Consider the following 17,184-nt stretch of genomic DNA (forward strand, 5'->3'; position numbering starts at 1 on the left):
ATTGGGAGTGACTGAATGGTCCAAGCAGACCCACTGCAGAACAGTGGAGGCTGCCCTCAGTCAACTTCCAGCTGTCTGCCTTCTTCCTTACATCCACTTGCTGGCAGCTTCTTCCTCCATAGCCTCAGCATTGCCCTCAGCAGAGGAGAAGGGCAAAGCTTGAATTAGTGGGCTCTGCCTGTCATTGGCTCTGGCTCCACCTACTGTTGGTCTCTGTGCTACCTGCCTAATGGGCACCAGCCACCACTGATGCAGAGACTTGCTCCCAGCAGAGCCTGGTTAGGAGAGATGCGTCTCATGCAGAGTGCGCACTGTGTTCTGTGGAGAAAGGTTCATTGGGCTCATGGGAGTCTTTCATTAATTACAGACCCTCCAAGTGTCCCAGGGACAGTCCTGGATATACAGAGCCATCCCAATTTCTGATCTAATCCCATAATGTCCTCCCCCCCCCTTAAAGGTAAAGGGACCCCTGCCCATTAGGTCCAGTCCTGGCTGACTCTGGGGTTGCGGCGCTCATCTCGCTTTACTGGCTGAGGGAGCCGGCGTACAGCTTCCAGGTCATGTGGCCAGCATGACTAAGCTGCTTCTGGCGAATCAGAGCAGCACACGGAAACACCGTTTACCTTCCCGCCGGAGCGGTACCTATTTATCTACTTGCACTTTGATGTGCTTTCGAACTGCTAGGCTGGCAGGAGCTGGGACCAAGTAACAGGAGCTCACCCTGTCACGGGGATTCGAACCGCCGACCTTCTGATCGGCAAGTCCTAGGCTCTGTGGTTTAGGATGTCCCTATTTTCATTGGAGAAATGTTGGGAGGGTATGTAATTATCATATATCTTGCAACACTTCAAATCATAGCTGTCAACATTCGGATTTGAAAATAAGGATCTGCTGCCTCAAAAATAAGGGACCAGCAGCCTCACCTGTCCCGGGGACAGTCTACGGGATATCTAACAATCCGGGATAGCAGCGGGAAGCAGCGGGAAATGGTGCTGGAATAAGGGAATTTCCCACAAAAAAGGGAAGGTTGACAGCTATGCTTCAAATTCACTTGTAAATCCTCACATGATCATGCCTTGCCCCTCCCTGACACTAAACAAGCAGTCACAGGTCCAGAAGCACACGGGTATCAGGTAGAGGGGTGTGTGTGTGTGTGTGTGTGTGTGTGTGGCAGCACGTGAGTTCCTGCTTCGCTCTAATGCATTCACTGAATATTCGGAGAGGTTAAAACACAATTTCTACTTGCTTGATTTCCATAAACCTTCTTTTATAAACCTTCTTTGGCAGAAATAGATAAACTATTATTACCATGCTAGCTTAATGGCTTTTTCATATACCTTCTTTCACCTTCTCAATACAAAGAATAATTTGTTTGCTTTCTAAATGTGTGTTAGCGGGACAACTTGGGGTGGGGGGGGGGGTATGCGGCAATTCTTGAGCAGGCAATTCAGAATAATCAATGAAGCTCTTTCAGGCTCAAGGTACAATCTTAAGTGTAATGGTATTTTTCCACCCTAAACTGAGAAATGTGCTTCAGGCCTGCGCACTTAGCAGTCTGCGGCGGCTTCATAACATCTGCCTATGGGGGAAAGTTATTGCTCAACGCTCAGGAATGCATAGCCAATGTGACAGCAATAGGAAATAACCTCAGAGATTATAGTGGGGGCCACGAAGGGGCAGTGAATTCAAAACACAGACTGAATGTAAACAACATCTTTAGGCTGCAGGACTTCTTCCTTGAGAGATTTCACAGGAGCAAAGGCTTGTAGTTATGAAAGAAACACACCAGGAAGATGTCGATTAATCAATTTTTTAAAAAATAGATGGGATACAAATGTACTGCAACGCTAATTCAGTCATGCAAAATTTTAGAAAAAGCTAATTATTTAAAATATAAAAACAGGATGGAAGGTATTTCTTCTTCTCTCACCCATGGAACAGAATGCCTCTCTTCTGAGATGGTGCCTACCATTAGGCAAATTGCAGCAGCCAATTTTGGGTGTTAGGGAAGGGAAGCAAGTTGTTAGTTATTCATATTTTATTCTATTTTTTCCCCTGCAAGGCAGGAGCTCTACAGTGGGATTTTCTGCCTCAGTTTGCAAAGTGACTTGACAGGCCTTGGGTACTATGTACCTTCATTTTAGGGAATGGGGCATAAGCAGTCTCAATTGATGAATCGATTGATTAAAGCTCCTAAGGCTTCTTTAATCATAGGACAATCCTATTAAAATGTTTCACCTATTCCCCTCAGCTTCCTTTTTCTAAACTGTGAGAGAGATGCATTTAGAACTAAGCTGCGAAATGTAGATGCCGATGACAGGAGTGTGTGTTTCATCTTTCCCATGTCATGCGTTTAGAAATGTGTGAGGCGGCGGCAGGAACACACCAGCAAACTGAAGACCCGGAAGGACACATAATCAGTATCACTGAGAAGGAGCTGTACACTCAATAGAGCGATACGCACATAGGGCTGCTCCACAGGAGGAATAAACCTGGTTGTCCCTGAATTCCCCCTTGCATGGAAGAAGCTTGCATGCACATACGGCCCTTTCAGAATTGGTCCGTTTTAAAGAAAAGAAGCTGGTAGACTCTCCTTCCTTGGAGGTTTTTAAGCAGAGGTCGGAGGGCCATCTGTCACGGATACTTTAGTTGAGATTCCTGCATTGCAGGGGGGCTGGACTAGATGACGCTCCAGGTTCCTTCCAACTACCATATTTTTTGCTCTATAAGACTCACTTTTTCCCTCCTAAAAAGTAGGGGGGAATGTGTGTGCGTCTTATGGAGTGAATGCAGGCTGCACAGCTATCACAGAAGCCAGAACAGCAAGAGGGATCGCTGCTTTTGCTGCGCAGCAATGCCTCTTGCTGTTCTGGCTTCTGAGATTCAGAATATTTTTTTTCTTGTTTTCCTCCTCCAAAAACTAGGTGCTTCTTATGGTCTGATGTTGTATATCCATGTGGGACCAGCAAAAATATGGTTGGGGTATTTCGGGCATGAGAACAGAATACTCCAGTTATTAGGTAAGGTAAAGGTAAAGGACCCCTGGATGGTTAAGTCCAGTCAAAGGCGACTATGGGGCTGCAGCGCTCATATCGCTTTCAGGCCGAGGGAGCTGGCGTTTGTCCACAGACAGCTTTCCGGGTCATGTGGCCAGCAGGACTAAACCACTTTTGGCACAACGGAACACTGTGACGAAAACCAGAGCGCACGGAAATGCCATTTACCTTCCCGCTGCAGTGGTATCTATTTATCTACTTGCGCTGGTATGCTTTCAAACTGCTAAGTCAGCAGGAGCTTGGACAGAGCAACAGGAGCTCACCCCATCATGGGGATTCAAACCGCTGGCCTTCTGATCGGCAAGCTCAAGAGCAGGGGTCAGCAAAGGTTTATCTTGCCTGGGCCAGATCGGTACCACGGAGATCCCTCTGTGGGCCGGATTGTGTGCACGCGCATGCGATTTTCGGCATCTGCGCAGGCGTCATTTTCAGGATCTGCACATGCGCAGACACGATATTTGGCGCCATGGAAGCGAGTCCCCGCACTGCGCCTGTTTAGCACAGTGCACGAGCGGGCTGCTCAGTTCGGGGGCGGCTCGTAGGCCGGTCAAACGACCTCTGCGGGCCACTTCTGGCCCATGGGCCTTAGGTTGCTGACCCCTGCCCAAGAGGCTCAGTGGTTTAGACCAAAGCGCCCCCCCATCCCTCCAGTTATTAACCAACCAGTCAACTAGTGCTGCTCTGCTTATAAGCATTGCACAATTAATGTGTATTCTTTCAGGCATCTGAATGAACTTTGCCCTTTCTTGTGTCATGCATATTCATATTTAGTTATGACTGACAGCATCCCATCAAAAGCCAGTGCCAGAATGGACTGGCATGTTGGACTGCCACTTTTTCCGCCAAGCCCAGGCTCACCAGAACATATGAAAGCACCGGCCTTGCTAATTGACTTCCCCTCCTGCTCCACTTAAACCTATTCACAGGTTCATCACAGGTCATCAGGATTTGCAAATGAGTCAGAGCTGCTGGTCTAGACATTGTTGAAAGTCAATCAGCTATAAAAGAGCAGTGGCCTTGGATAAATAATGATTGTGATGGAATATTGAGTACAACAGAGAAATTACGAAAAACAAAGAAACAACATGAACGTTCCAAACTAAGGTGCTACTGTTTCAGTTCTCTACTCTTTTGTTAAAACCTGTTGCAAATTCCAGATTCACCCCAGCACATTTGATTGATTTAGCTTTCATTTGGGACCATACCTAGGCTGATTTAAAATGGCTTGATTGAGAGAGCTTTTAATAGATGTGTTTAATTTCCTTTGGTGATTTTTTTTTTATTTAAAAAATAGTTTTACTATTGCATGTGTTTGCTGTTCTTCTGCAGGAAAAAAAGTATATTCAGTTCTTTTATTACTCCCAGTAATAAAAGAATACAAAGAAAAACCGAAATATACACAAGATTTTAAACATCACATCACTCAAACTAGCTAATGGCAACAGTCGGTTAATTCATTAATTCCAACCATTTCACTTCCCTGGGAGCACATACTAGTGGCAGGCTACCACAACAAAAAAGGATCTCCAAGTGGCCTCCACTTCAGCAAAAATGGAAGAGATCCCACAGAAAGAACCTTTGGGGATCTTAATATCTGGTCAGATTCATGAAGATATATGCAGTCCGTGGCCACCACCTTGAACTGGGCCTGGAAATGGATCGGAAGTGAGTGAAGCCGTTTCAAGAGTGGTAAGAGGTATTCAGTTTGCCCAGCCAGTAATTAGCTGCTGCATACTGTACAAAGTGGAGTTTCTGAACCATCTCCATGTACAAAACACCACAATAATGCTTCACCATTTGAGAAAATGGCAGCTAATACAGCATTAATCCTAGAATTGTAGAGTTGGAAATACAGTGGTACCTCGGGTTAAGTACTTAATTCGTTCCAGAGGTCCGTTCTTAACCTGAAACTGTTCTTAACCTGAAGCACCACTTTAGCTAATGGGGCCTCCTGCTGCTGCCATGCCGCCGGAGCCTGATTTCTGTTCTTATCCTGAAGCACTATTTCTGGGTTAGCGGAGTCTGTAACCTGAAGCGTATGTAACCTGAAGCGTATGTAACCCGAGGTACCACTGTACTACAAGGGTCATCTAGTCCAGGCATGTCCAACAGGTAGATCGTGATCTACTGGTAGATCACTGGACGTCTGCAGTAGATCATTGTTAGATAATTGGCTCTCCCCAAAGAAGCTGAACAACTGTAGCTCCTTGACCCCACCCCCCAGAATGGGCCTTCCTTCTTCCTAAAAAAAGCTTAACAACTTTGACCTGAACCCCCAAAAGGGGGATAGATCACTGTCAGTTTTTAACTCTTGTGAGTAGATTGCAGTCTCTTGGGAGTTGGCCACCCCTGATTCTAGTCCAATCTTTTGTCCAACATGGGACTCAAACCCACAACCTTGAGATTAAGAGTCTCCAGCCCTAGTGACTAAGCTATAATGACATTGAATGCATATATCTTGTTTACACAAGCAAGTTCTGAAGCTATCTGATCCAGAAATTCATAGAAAAATATTAGTACAATTACTTTTTTTTTTTTTGCAGGGCTTCATTGTGGATCCTAGACTGGATAGAGGGGAAAGCAGACCATCAGAATATATTTGACACAATATCATTCTAGGATTCTATGAATTCAAAATTGTGACATCAAAGCGTAATGCATAGGAAAGGTGCATGAAAGATCTGCACGTTTCCACAAGCGCAGTAACAGCGCAAAGAGGCAATCCATTAAATGTAAGCACAGTGGTGGCATGACCTGTTTCAAAGCAAATTCATCCTCATGGAGATTGAATTTCATATGCAGTGACTGAATGTCCAAAACCAAATGGCCTTATTCATGAGAACGACATGTTTTATACGGAAGAAAACATTTTCATCGGATTTTTTTTTAAAGCTCTGTAAGGTGTGTACCCCTTTCTGTTTCCTTTGCGACTGGATCTCAGCAAAAATGTTGGGAGGGGGAAAACAAAACCAGTTTCTGGAAATGGATCCTCAGCGTGCAGGAGAATTTTTTAGCAGCTTGCTGAGTAGTGACCTGGCTACCGTATTGTAAAACACTCAAAGCGGACAAGAAAAGCAGTATAATGGAACAAGAACATCATCAGCAATAATGTAATGAATAAATAACAATTGGGATTTAGGTGGAGCTGTGTGCATCCTACATTTGTGCTGTAAAGGTAAAGGGTAAAGGGACCCCTGACCATTAGGTCCAGTCGTGACTGACTCTGGGGTTGCGGCGTTCATCTCGCTTTACTGGCCGAGGGAGCCGGCGTACAGCTTCCGAGTCATGTGGGCAGCATGACTAAGCCGCTTCTGGCGAACCAGAGCAGCATGCGGAAATGCCATTTACCTTCCCGCCAGAGCAGTAACTATTTATCTACTTGCACATTGTGCTTTCGAACTGCTAGGTTGGCAGGAGCAGGGACCGAGCAACGGCAGCTCACCCCGTCGTGGGGATTTGAACCGCCGACCTTCTGATCGGCAAGCCCTAGGCTCTGTGGTTTAGACCACAGCGTCACCTGCGTCCCCATTTGTACTGTACATACTTGGAATTTGGTAGTGGCTCAGCATGGAGTCCCATCAAATGTCAGTCTGATGCAATCACATGGGAGAACTAAATTAGTACGTATATGGCTGGAACTGGAAAAGAGGACCCAATTCCGAAGCACCCAGTGGCATATCTAGGCTCCCTTGTGCTCCTGGCAAGGAGTTGTATTGGCGTCCCCTCCCTCAGTCCCTTGCGCCGTTGGAAAGACCATGGACCAGAAACTCAACACGTTTGCTTTTCATCACCTTTGGGGCAATGGGGTCAAAAGACCTGGTCCAGCAACTAGATTCTTCTGCCAGTGATTCCTCCACCAAGGTGACCAGAGGAGCCTGCAGACCTAGAGCAGCAGAAGTGCAGCCTGGGGAGCACATAGACAGATGGGCAGGCTCCTAGCAACTCTGAGCCAGAGTGGAGAGGCGAGATTTTTGCACACAGCCCAGGCCTGCAGCTTTGGTAGGGGCTAGCTTGGCTAACCCCTAGGTATGCCCCGGAAGCAGCCACATCAGATTTGTATGCACTTGGGCAAACAGCCTCCTTGGATTTCACCTGTGATCTGGAGTAACCTTATCCTATCACCACTTGGATCGCTGAAATTAGTGGGAACAAGGACAAGGCTTTCTCTGTGGTGGCCCCACAGCTCTGACATTCTGACATTCTTTGCCAATGGTTCTGCAGGAAGCTGCCACACTTCAGTTCTTCCAGAATGCCTTGAAAGCCTGTTGGTTTTAGATGGTCTATGCATGAACAACGTTTTCTGACTGGGATGTTAATTTTTGCTTTTAACAGTTCGTACGTAATTGTTTTTTATTGCTGTTAGTGGACGGATTGTGTTTTAGTGCTGATTTATTGTAGTGGTTTTATTGTTGATATCCTGCCTTTACTGTGTAAGCTGGCTTGAAAGAGTTGTGCTCAGAAAGGTGGCCTATAATTAATTAATTAATTAATTAAAAATAAATAAGTTGAAAATGCTACTCTCTCATTTTCTCCTTTCATGGAGGAGGAGTGCAAGTACATAATAAAATAAAATGGTTAAACTGGTCTCTAGCTTCATCTGGGTAGGAAATGCTGAATGAAACAAATATTCTGTTTTGTCCTAAGGGCAGAATCTTTTCCAAGTGTTCCCTTGAAGGAAACAACAAAGACTGCAACATCCCTCTTCTTGGAAAGCGGAATGGGCGCATGACGAGAACGATTCTATTTCTCAGTGGGATATGACAGGGCACTTGCCATTTGCTTCTCGAACATAGACGCAAGCCTTTTTCAGTCCACACCATCGTCCCATGTGCTGATGGCCCACCCATTGAATTCTGCCATAATTCACATGCAATCCATAAAGACCAGCTGCCCAGACATTTGACTTGGAAGCTGAAGTTTTGAATGGCTTGTGTTATGTGTGAGCATGAGAACGAGAAAGCTTGCCAACATTCTATTCAGCCCTAGTCATTTTCATTCACGAGAGGTAAAGGCTGTGCCCGGGACATCCAGCTCTGGGTCAACCCAGGAGAGGTCCAGTGCAAAAGGCTATGCAACTCTGCTAATACCCTTGTGTATTGTTTTGGACGGAATGCGGATGTCTTTTTTTCTTTTCTTTTTGTATAAAATAAGGATGGGGGGGGGGGCCTGTGGCCCTACAACTCAAATCATCATCAGCCATTGGACATGCTGGCTAGGGCTGATGAAAGCTAGAGTCCAGTAACATCTGAGAGGCCATAAATTCCTTGTCCCTGCTATCAAGCTAGCAGGACTTGTTCATTCCAGAGACAGTTTTCAGTATGCTTCTGGATTCCTTTATACAGAAACAAGACAGTATACTAAGGCTGCAATCTCATGCTTCCTTGGAAATAAATCCACTGGAAGTGTGTCTTACATCCAAGTAAACCTGCTTAGGGCTCACAGTGCACATGTACAAGGAAGGCAACAAGCTTTGCAGTTGAAGGTTGATTAAATGGTGAATGCTTATGTTTTGCCTCGAATGTAGCTCATCTCTTACAGCCATGTGATCTAATGCAATAATAACACTATTTTCCTTCTGGGTCTTTGATTCCATACCGCAGCTCTCAGTTTTTGTGCTTCATTAGGCTTTGTCTAGACTCCTCACTCTCCTTTCCTGCTAGTCCAATGCAGATGCAGGAGCGATGCTGGCAAGCTACTTTATATCTTTCCCTCTTTTTTTTGAAAAAAACAAAACAGCACATCTGGGTAGTGATCATCCAGTCTTTGGAACACCAGCACAATTTGGACACTGACCTTTAGCTCACACATGCAGATCCTCAGTGCATTTCTTGATTACTGTACACTTAATGATTGGCAGCAGAAGATGCAAGCATTATGTTTTGGAAAGATGTGAGATGCTATAAAGATTATAGCCGAAGAATTGACGCTTTTGAATTATGGTGCTGGAGGAGACTCTTGAGAGTCCAATGGACTGCAAGAAGATCAAACCTCTCCATTCTGAAGGAAATCAGCCCTGAGTGCTCACTGGAAGGACAGATCCTGAAGCTGAGACTCAGTACTTTGGCCACCTCATGAGAAGAGAAGACTCCCTCGAAAAGACCCTGATGTTGGGAAAGATGGAGGACACAAGGAGAAGGGGACGACAGAGGACTAGATGGTTGGACAGTGTTCACGAAGCTACCAGAATGAGTGTGACCAAACTGCGGGAGGCAGTGGAAGACAGGAGTGCCTGGCGTGCTCTGGTCCAGGGGGTCACGAAGAGTCGGACACGACTAAACGACTAAACAACAACAACATGAAGATTATATCTTTGGTGTTAGACCTGCAACGATCTGTTCACACATGCAAGTGTAGCACACGTATGTGTGAAGCAGCCTTCCTTCACTGTTCAGTCTCGAACAGCTTTCATGATGTTTTCTGTTCTTCCCCATGTGCAAAACAAGATAATTGAAAAGCACTAATATCTCGCTACCAACACCACAAAAGCAAGAACTGTTGTGACAAGCAAAATGGGGATGAGTAGCCGGGTTGTATCCTTCAGATTCCTGCTGTTTGAACATTGCTCATTGTCCTGAATGTATTGGAGATTTGCAAATCAGATCCTGCAGGGGTGTGTGTGGAGTCCTCCTGCTTCCCCTGGGGGTGGGCAGGGGATGAGGACCCGCATTTCAAAGCAGCTGTCTCTGGGGAGTGGCGCAGAGATCTGTAGGGCTGGCAGCTGTGCTTCCTGGGAACAGCCAGGAGCAATTCTGCTGACGGGACTATTTTGAGTTGATTGCAGATCTCATGCTCTGATGTGCTGAAACCTCGGCATTTCCTTGCCTCGTCCTCCCAAGTCATTCCATGTGCTCTTCTTCCCAGCTCTGAACATCACTTGACATGAAACGGTGTACATCTGGCAGCTGCTGCCATGGAATAGATTTGCCGTCCTCCCACCTGCAAGCCCTTTCCATGGGAAATTGCCACACTCCCCCCCAAGGTGAAGACAGTTCAAAGTCTAGCCCTGAGACATCTCTCTTCCTTTGAAGCTGAATTTTAAGTGGGGGCAGGTATGTGTGTCTCAGGTGACTTCACTACTACTTTTGCAAGAAATCCAGGCTCCTGATTACTCTGCGTCCAGTGTGTTCTCACCATGGTTTGGGGAAGTGGTTGAACCCATGGCATTAGCCACAATCCTGTATCCATCATCTTGTTTCTTAGGAAATACTGTTTTTAGACACATCCCACTCCCGCCCCCAGCAAACCAGCTTCCATTCAAATTGAGAAAAAGAACAACCCAGCTGTTTTTTAAGCCAGTAATACGTACACAGCCCCAGCGTTTCTGGAGATCAACAATGCAGGGCGTTTAGTTTGAAAAGAGGGAAAACAAAGAAAACCCAAACAACCTCAAATTCCTGACGTGCATTTTTTTTTAAAAAATGTCTGGCTCTTTTTGGTTGAATGATCTGCATCCCCTTCCTCACATCTCCCCAAGTTCAGTCTCATAAGTATCAGGGAGTTAAAAAGAAGATAAAAAACAAAACAAAACCAGGACAGGCAGGTTTGTAAAATTATAGGGTTTAGATGCATCAAAACCAAGGCGAGGGGGAGAGAGAGAGTGAAGGTGAATTGCTGCACAAACCTCGTCCAGAACAGGCCTCTTGGATAAGAATCCATTCTCCTGACAAAACGAGTTGCATAACAATGACGCTGAACTGGAAGCCTATACAAACAAGTCCTTTGGTGAACCCACCTCGAAGGGGGGGGGGAGAGAAAGGGGGACGCACAACAGCTGCTTCATCTTGCCCTCCCCCACACCACCCACACATTCTCTCATGCGCTACCAAAATCCTTACTCTGACACAGATTCCAAACAAAAGGTGGAGTCCAAGATGCTTAACGACATCTCCGAATATAGATGCACTTTTTGGGATCTGCAAGCTCTGGGGAGGAGGGGGAGGGAGGGGCCGCTGCTATTCTTTCTCTCCCCATTGCATTTTCTCCAGGGCCAACTAGAGAAGGCCTTAAGCGACCCTTTGAATTTCAAAAGAGAGTAGCAGAAATAACGAATTTTGCACGGAGCAAATCCAAAGTGTTGCAATGAAGGAGGATCGAATCAAGAGATTAACCGGAATGACAGTCATTCTCACGCCAGCTGGAAACGGAGACACGCACACTTTTTCTGCTGTTCTAAATGTGGCCTTTGCCACAGGAATCAGTTGAGCTACACATGAGCCCATGGGTCAAGTTGGTTGTGATGCCCCCAAAACAAAGAACTCCAGTGTTGAAGAGGAATTAAATTGCACTGCGGAGCAAATTTCACCCGAAAGGAAACTGCCCGCACCAACAGACTTCCCTGGGACTACAGCCACACAGCCTCAAACACACAGGTCTCCATGGGAAAACTGCGCACAGCATTGCATCAATACTGCAGAAACTGAATGCTGGGTAGATGTTCTGGGTCATACCTAAAAACTACCGGTACTTTGCCACGGTGGCTGAGAGATTCAATTGCAAACTCAGGAGCCTCCAGTTCTGAAATATACTCAGAGTCGAGAGTGGATTTCATGCTCTTTATTCAGCTCATAGTGGTGAGGAGGAACGAAAGTTTCCCCAAAGTATCTGCATTATATACATTATTTACACATTATTTACACAATGGGCTGCACTTATTGGCTAATTCCGGTATTCTCCTGTGGGCCAATCAGGTTGCGGATTCACTTCCACCTGGAGCTGGATTGGGTGGCTCCCTCAGCCAAGAATTTGCTGGGTGACTTCCGGCAACCTACCAACTATGAGACCCAACTTTCCACCTGCAACATCGGGATAATAACAGTGGTCTGCTGGTAAGGATTACTGAGTGAAATGATGTACCTGAAACCTTTTGCATATGCCCCAAAAGCACTATGTAGCTCCAAGCATCCGCCCAGATTGTCCCTACCCCAGCAAAGTGCTGTGATCCCTGGTAAAAGATTTGCTGCATTCTTGAAAGTTGCATCCCTCCCTAGCGTCTATCGCAGGGTTAAGACCTGGAGCTCATTTTGCTGTGTTGTGATATTATGGAGAGTGATAGTCAGCTCTGTTCAGAAAAGATTAGGCAAATTTGTGGAAGACGGGAACACCAGTGGCCGTTTGCCAAAGTTTTATCAGGGGATGGAGCCCGTTGGAGGCTGGGCATGCCAGAAATAGATGGAACAAGGAAGCCATCAAGCCACCATGTCTCTGCTTCCTGTTCGCTTCCTTTTTGAGCATCTGGTACCGGCCTCTGATGAAGGAAGGACACTTTCAAGTTTGACTTATTCCGGAAGTCTGATTTGTTTTGAAATTCTGATGTTCGAGGTTAATGCCCAAACGGCTGGATAACCTTTTCTGCCTCGTGGGCCTTGAAAACAGAGGGCTTAAAGGCCACCCTGCCAAGAGACAGGAGTTGCACAACCCTAGACCTCTCCGGCAAATGATTAAACTGCCTCTCTAGTCTGTGCTAAAGCAATAGTGGCAGACAGGATTGCCAGGTTGCAGCCTGGAAGTGGTCCCTCCAAGTTCCAACAGGAAACTGAGGAGCCCCATGCTGCCCCCTCCAATACTCTCCTCTTCTGTCTGGAATATCATGGATCCTAGCTACAAAAAGCAGGGGAGAAACACAAGGACTGCGGGAAGGAATAAGCAGAGACACCATCACTGTGTTTCCTGCCTTACCTCTTGTTATGTACTGAAGTTCTCACCCTGGGCCAGCAGGGGGATACTGTAGATAGTTCAGGTCCACATATGCAAATAAGGGATCGAAAGTGACGTTCAGTGATTGGATAGTTACAGAATGTTGTTACAGTTACGTTGTACTGGAGCTCTATATAAGCAAGCATGGCTGAGCCCTTCAGTTCAGTTCTGTTCTGGCCTGTGAATAAACAAGAGCTGTTTGAAGAATCGCTGTGTCATCTGAAATGTTCACCCACAACTTAACACCTCTAGTTTTAAAGAAGGGATGAGTAACCTGTGGCCCTCCAGTTCCAATCAGTCCCAGTCATCATGGCCAATGGGCAGGGATGATGGGAATTGTAGCCCACTGACGCCCAGAGGGTCACAGGTTAGCCACCTTACTTTGAAAGTGATAGAGCAGATCCATGGGTTACAGCCCATACTCCTATTGGCAGAGTATGAGGATGTGTCTCAGAAATTGCCATCTCGTAGCACAGACAGGTAGTACCCTTAAAATCTCCTGGAGCAGGAGGAGATCAAAAAAGTGTGCCCACCTGTTCATTTTCAGCCATTCACTCCTTTCTCTCATGGTGGCACAGTGCAACTTGCCCCCCCCCCGGCTTGTAGTCTCTTCCCCTTCGCTTTCCTCCCCCAGGCATGTGTCCAAAGGCACTCTCTGAGGAAAGGGGGTGAAATATACTCGGAGTCGAGAGTGGATTTCATGCTCTTTATTCAGCTCATGGTAGTGAGGAATGGAATTTCCCCCGAAATGTCTGCTTTATATACATTATTTACACAATGGGCCCCACGTGATTGGCTAATTCTGGGATTTTCCGGTAGGCCAATCAGGTTGCGGATTCACTTCCACCTGGAGTTGGATTGGGTGACTCCTGCGGACCAATCAGACGGCTGCATTCTGAATCCTATTGTTCTAGGACTGCTGCATGCTGGAGACTTCCGGGGTGGCGCCATCAGCAATGGCGGACTCCCTCTGATCTGGAGGGACTAGCTCCGCGCGAAACGGGTCTTTTCCGCTACAGCGAAGCGGGGACCCTTTTAAAAATCACAGGCGGATGAAGCCTGTGACCATGGGACTCGGCGGGCACCCTTAGCGCCCCCCCAACCCGCAAAGGAACCCACTAACGGGCTCCGAAGCGAAGAGGGGGAAGTGGCGTGGTGCTGAGCGTCAACTGCTTTTTCTGTGGAGCGAAGCCGCATAGCCGTTGCCGGAGAGCGCTGCCTTTTTCCTGGGACAATTTGGCTTCTAAAATAATCACCCGTGAGTACTTAAATTTCGGACAATTGGACTTTAAATAAGGACTTGCGAGCAGAAAGGAATTGGACTTAAAAATTTACTTCAATTTGGCACGGAAACGGGAAGGTCTAAACAGGAAGTCAGCCTTCTGTTTCTTTGTAGACAGAATAAAGCAAAGACAACGTAAACTAGAGCTCAGAAAATCGCTTCTAAAAGATTAACTTTCATCATTTAAAATTGTTGAAAACCCCTTTGGAAGCAGGAGAAGAAGGGGGATCTTTTTCGGACTGTTTAAACCTGCAGAAGTGAGTTTAAAGTAAAGTAACTTTCCACCGTCCTGATCCTGGAGCGGGGTGTCAGGACTGACGTTTGAAGCTCATTGACCAGAGACAAACGCTTTTGACAGATAACTAAAAGAAGAGAAACATAGTGATTCCACTGTTCCCTTTCACATTTTAAAGGAACAAATATTGACAAAATATCTCAAAAAGGAAACTTTGTTGCTAGATTCGTCCTTAAAAGAAAGAACAAATAGAAGTTTTCCCCCTAGAGGGAGACTGTGAAACTGTAACTAATTCCAGGGAGCTTGCAGCTGTTACAGATTACAATCGTGGGAAATAGACTTGTGACCTTGTAGGACAATGTATTCAGAAGCTCTGTTGTGTGCTCTCTGTAAAACAAATGCCCTACTGGAACAGTTAAATGAGAATACGGATTTGATGACTAATGCGGTCAGAATTTTTGAACAGGCAGTGGGAAACTATGTGGAGCCCACCCAGGAATTAAACCAGGAGTGTGCCCTGACAGAACAGATGAGAGAAGAGGATGTTGCTGAATCTTGGGTGCCAGAGATGGAGGGAGCTGTGGCCTTGCAGGAACATGAGCTTTTGGATTTGATAAATGAATTTGGAAAAAGCCAGATTTGGAAAGATAAGGTTTGGACTGGTTTGGAAATGGGGGGTTGGATAGACCCCCCTATGCAGGGATGTTTGGACTTTCTGAGTCTGGCAATGGGCCGTGAGATGTTTGGGGCTGTGGGGGCTCTTAATCTTGGAGAGATTCTGAAACATGTTTTTGAATACCACATGGAGTTTAGTCTGGACTTTGGAAAAGGGGCTGATTTGTTGAAAAGGGTCAAAAACATTACCAAGCTGGAGTTCCCATGTGTGAAAGGAGAATATGAAGAAGAGCTGCGGAAGGGACATGGAAGAGACTTAAGGGCCTCGGATATAAGGTTACCAGGTTAATGCGCTAGATCAATGGGATAAAGAGGACTGACAAAACCCGGGACCAGGAGGAAGGGACGCTGGATGAAGATTGGATTGTTTTTATTTCTTTCTTTTTATTACTAGGATTGTTTTATAAAATTGATGAATGTTAGAAAAATGTTGGAACGAAATTACTTGGCTCTAGCAAAAATGTCTAAAGAATTAGGTAAGAATATTATGGTTATGAGAAGTTGGTAAAAATAAGAGTTAAGTTTTAAGGTTTAAGGTTTTCTATAAGATAGGATGAAAATAGATTAAGGTAATGTAATGACAGAATATTATGAAATATGGAAAGGATTTGCTGCGATAATTAATAACTAGGATACAAAAAAAGGGAGGAGGAGGAAGTCAAAGAAAGAAGGTAATGAAAGTTGAGGATTCGAGAATGATGGATTTGTTTTTATCTGTTTGTGGTGTATTTTTGTTTTTTTTGAATTTACATTGTTTGATGTGGTTTGTTTTCTCTTTGTTTTCTTTTTTTTTCCTTTTTCTGTTGTGTTCTTTTCTGTAATTCTAAAATTTTTTCAATAAATATCATTTAAAAAAACAACAAAAAAACAGACTGCTGCATTCTGAATCCTATTGTTCTAGGACCAATCAGACTGCTGCATTCTGAATCCTATTGTTTTAGGACCAATCAGACTGCTGCATTTTGTATCCTATTCAACTCAGTACATAACAGGGGGTCTTCATACCTCGTGGCATTGCTGGGCTCCTTAATCCTACACCCCAGGGGATCACAAGGCAAGTGGAGTTAAATAGATGTTGGGTTGCCCAACTTTACCAATGGGACTACACCTATTCAATGAACAGCTCAGTGAATCATGAGCTCCCATCACCTATTGCAGAGACAGGGAACCAGTGGCTCTCCCAATACTGTTGAACTCCAGTTCCCATCAGTCCCTGCCAACATGGCCCAAGGTCAGGGATGATGGGACTTGTAGTCCAACAATACTCTGAGAGCCGCAGATTCCCCATCCCTGACTGACCAAGTGAGCAGAGTCGTCGGAGTTTTATGAGGAGAAAGTTCTAACTAGGGTTACAACCAGACTTTTTTCCAGCTGGGACTCACCGGAACTCCGTTCTGGCACCTCTCAGGTGGGCACCATTGCCATTCTAAGAGCACGAGGGAGGTGTTCGTGGCTAGTTCTGGCACCTCTTTTTCTAGAAAACAGCACTGGCTGCAACTCTGCTAGCTTCCAATCTCTGCCCACCCAACTCCCCAAGATCTAAATCTTTACAGCACTTTGCTGGTGCAAAGGCACAGCAATCTGCTTTGGGGTACTGAGTGGGATAAAACTAATGTCAATCCACCAGTCTTATCATTAGGTGTTTTTGCTCCCGAGGTGGGGGGGAGGGAGTCCAGGTGAAACAAAGATCCAATGTCAGGCTCGAAAAGATCTAAGATTTCTACGGTTTAACCTGCTGCGTCCCAGCTCTCTCTGAGACAGAGCTGGGGAGACACCAGTGTTATTGTTTGAGGGGTGTGTGTCTGGAAATGGAGCACAGCAATTGTCGGTAGTTTTAGCACAAAGCTGTACAGCTTTGAAAATTGGGAGGAAAGGACGTTCGTACCATTTCAGGCCCCTGGCCCCAAAGCAAAAGTACTGAACAGACCAGAATATTTCTGAGCAGTTGGTATCCCTTATTGGAGCCTGGAAATTCATTCTTCTCCATTTAAAATCCTCAAATAACTGAGAGATGCAGCTGCTACGGCTTCTCCTGTCAATCTTTTCCTGGTCCTTTCTGCCTCCCCAGCACCACCACTGTGTTGTACACCTGGGGACCTGCTTGCTTTAGCAGCAGAGGGAGGAGGAGGAAAGGACCTGGGAAAAAGCAAAACAGATGGGGGAAGCTTCCACAGTTGCAGCATCTGCTGTTTAATTGGTGGTTATAAAGGGACAAAGCAAATCACAAGGTCACGACCTGAAAA

The sequence above is a fragment of the Podarcis pityusensis genome (assembly GCF_964106645.2).
Source record: "Podarcis pityusensis genome assembly, chromosome: 2".
In the NCBI taxonomy this organism is placed as follows: domain Eukaryota; kingdom Metazoa; phylum Chordata; class Lepidosauria; order Squamata; family Lacertidae; genus Podarcis; species Podarcis pityusensis.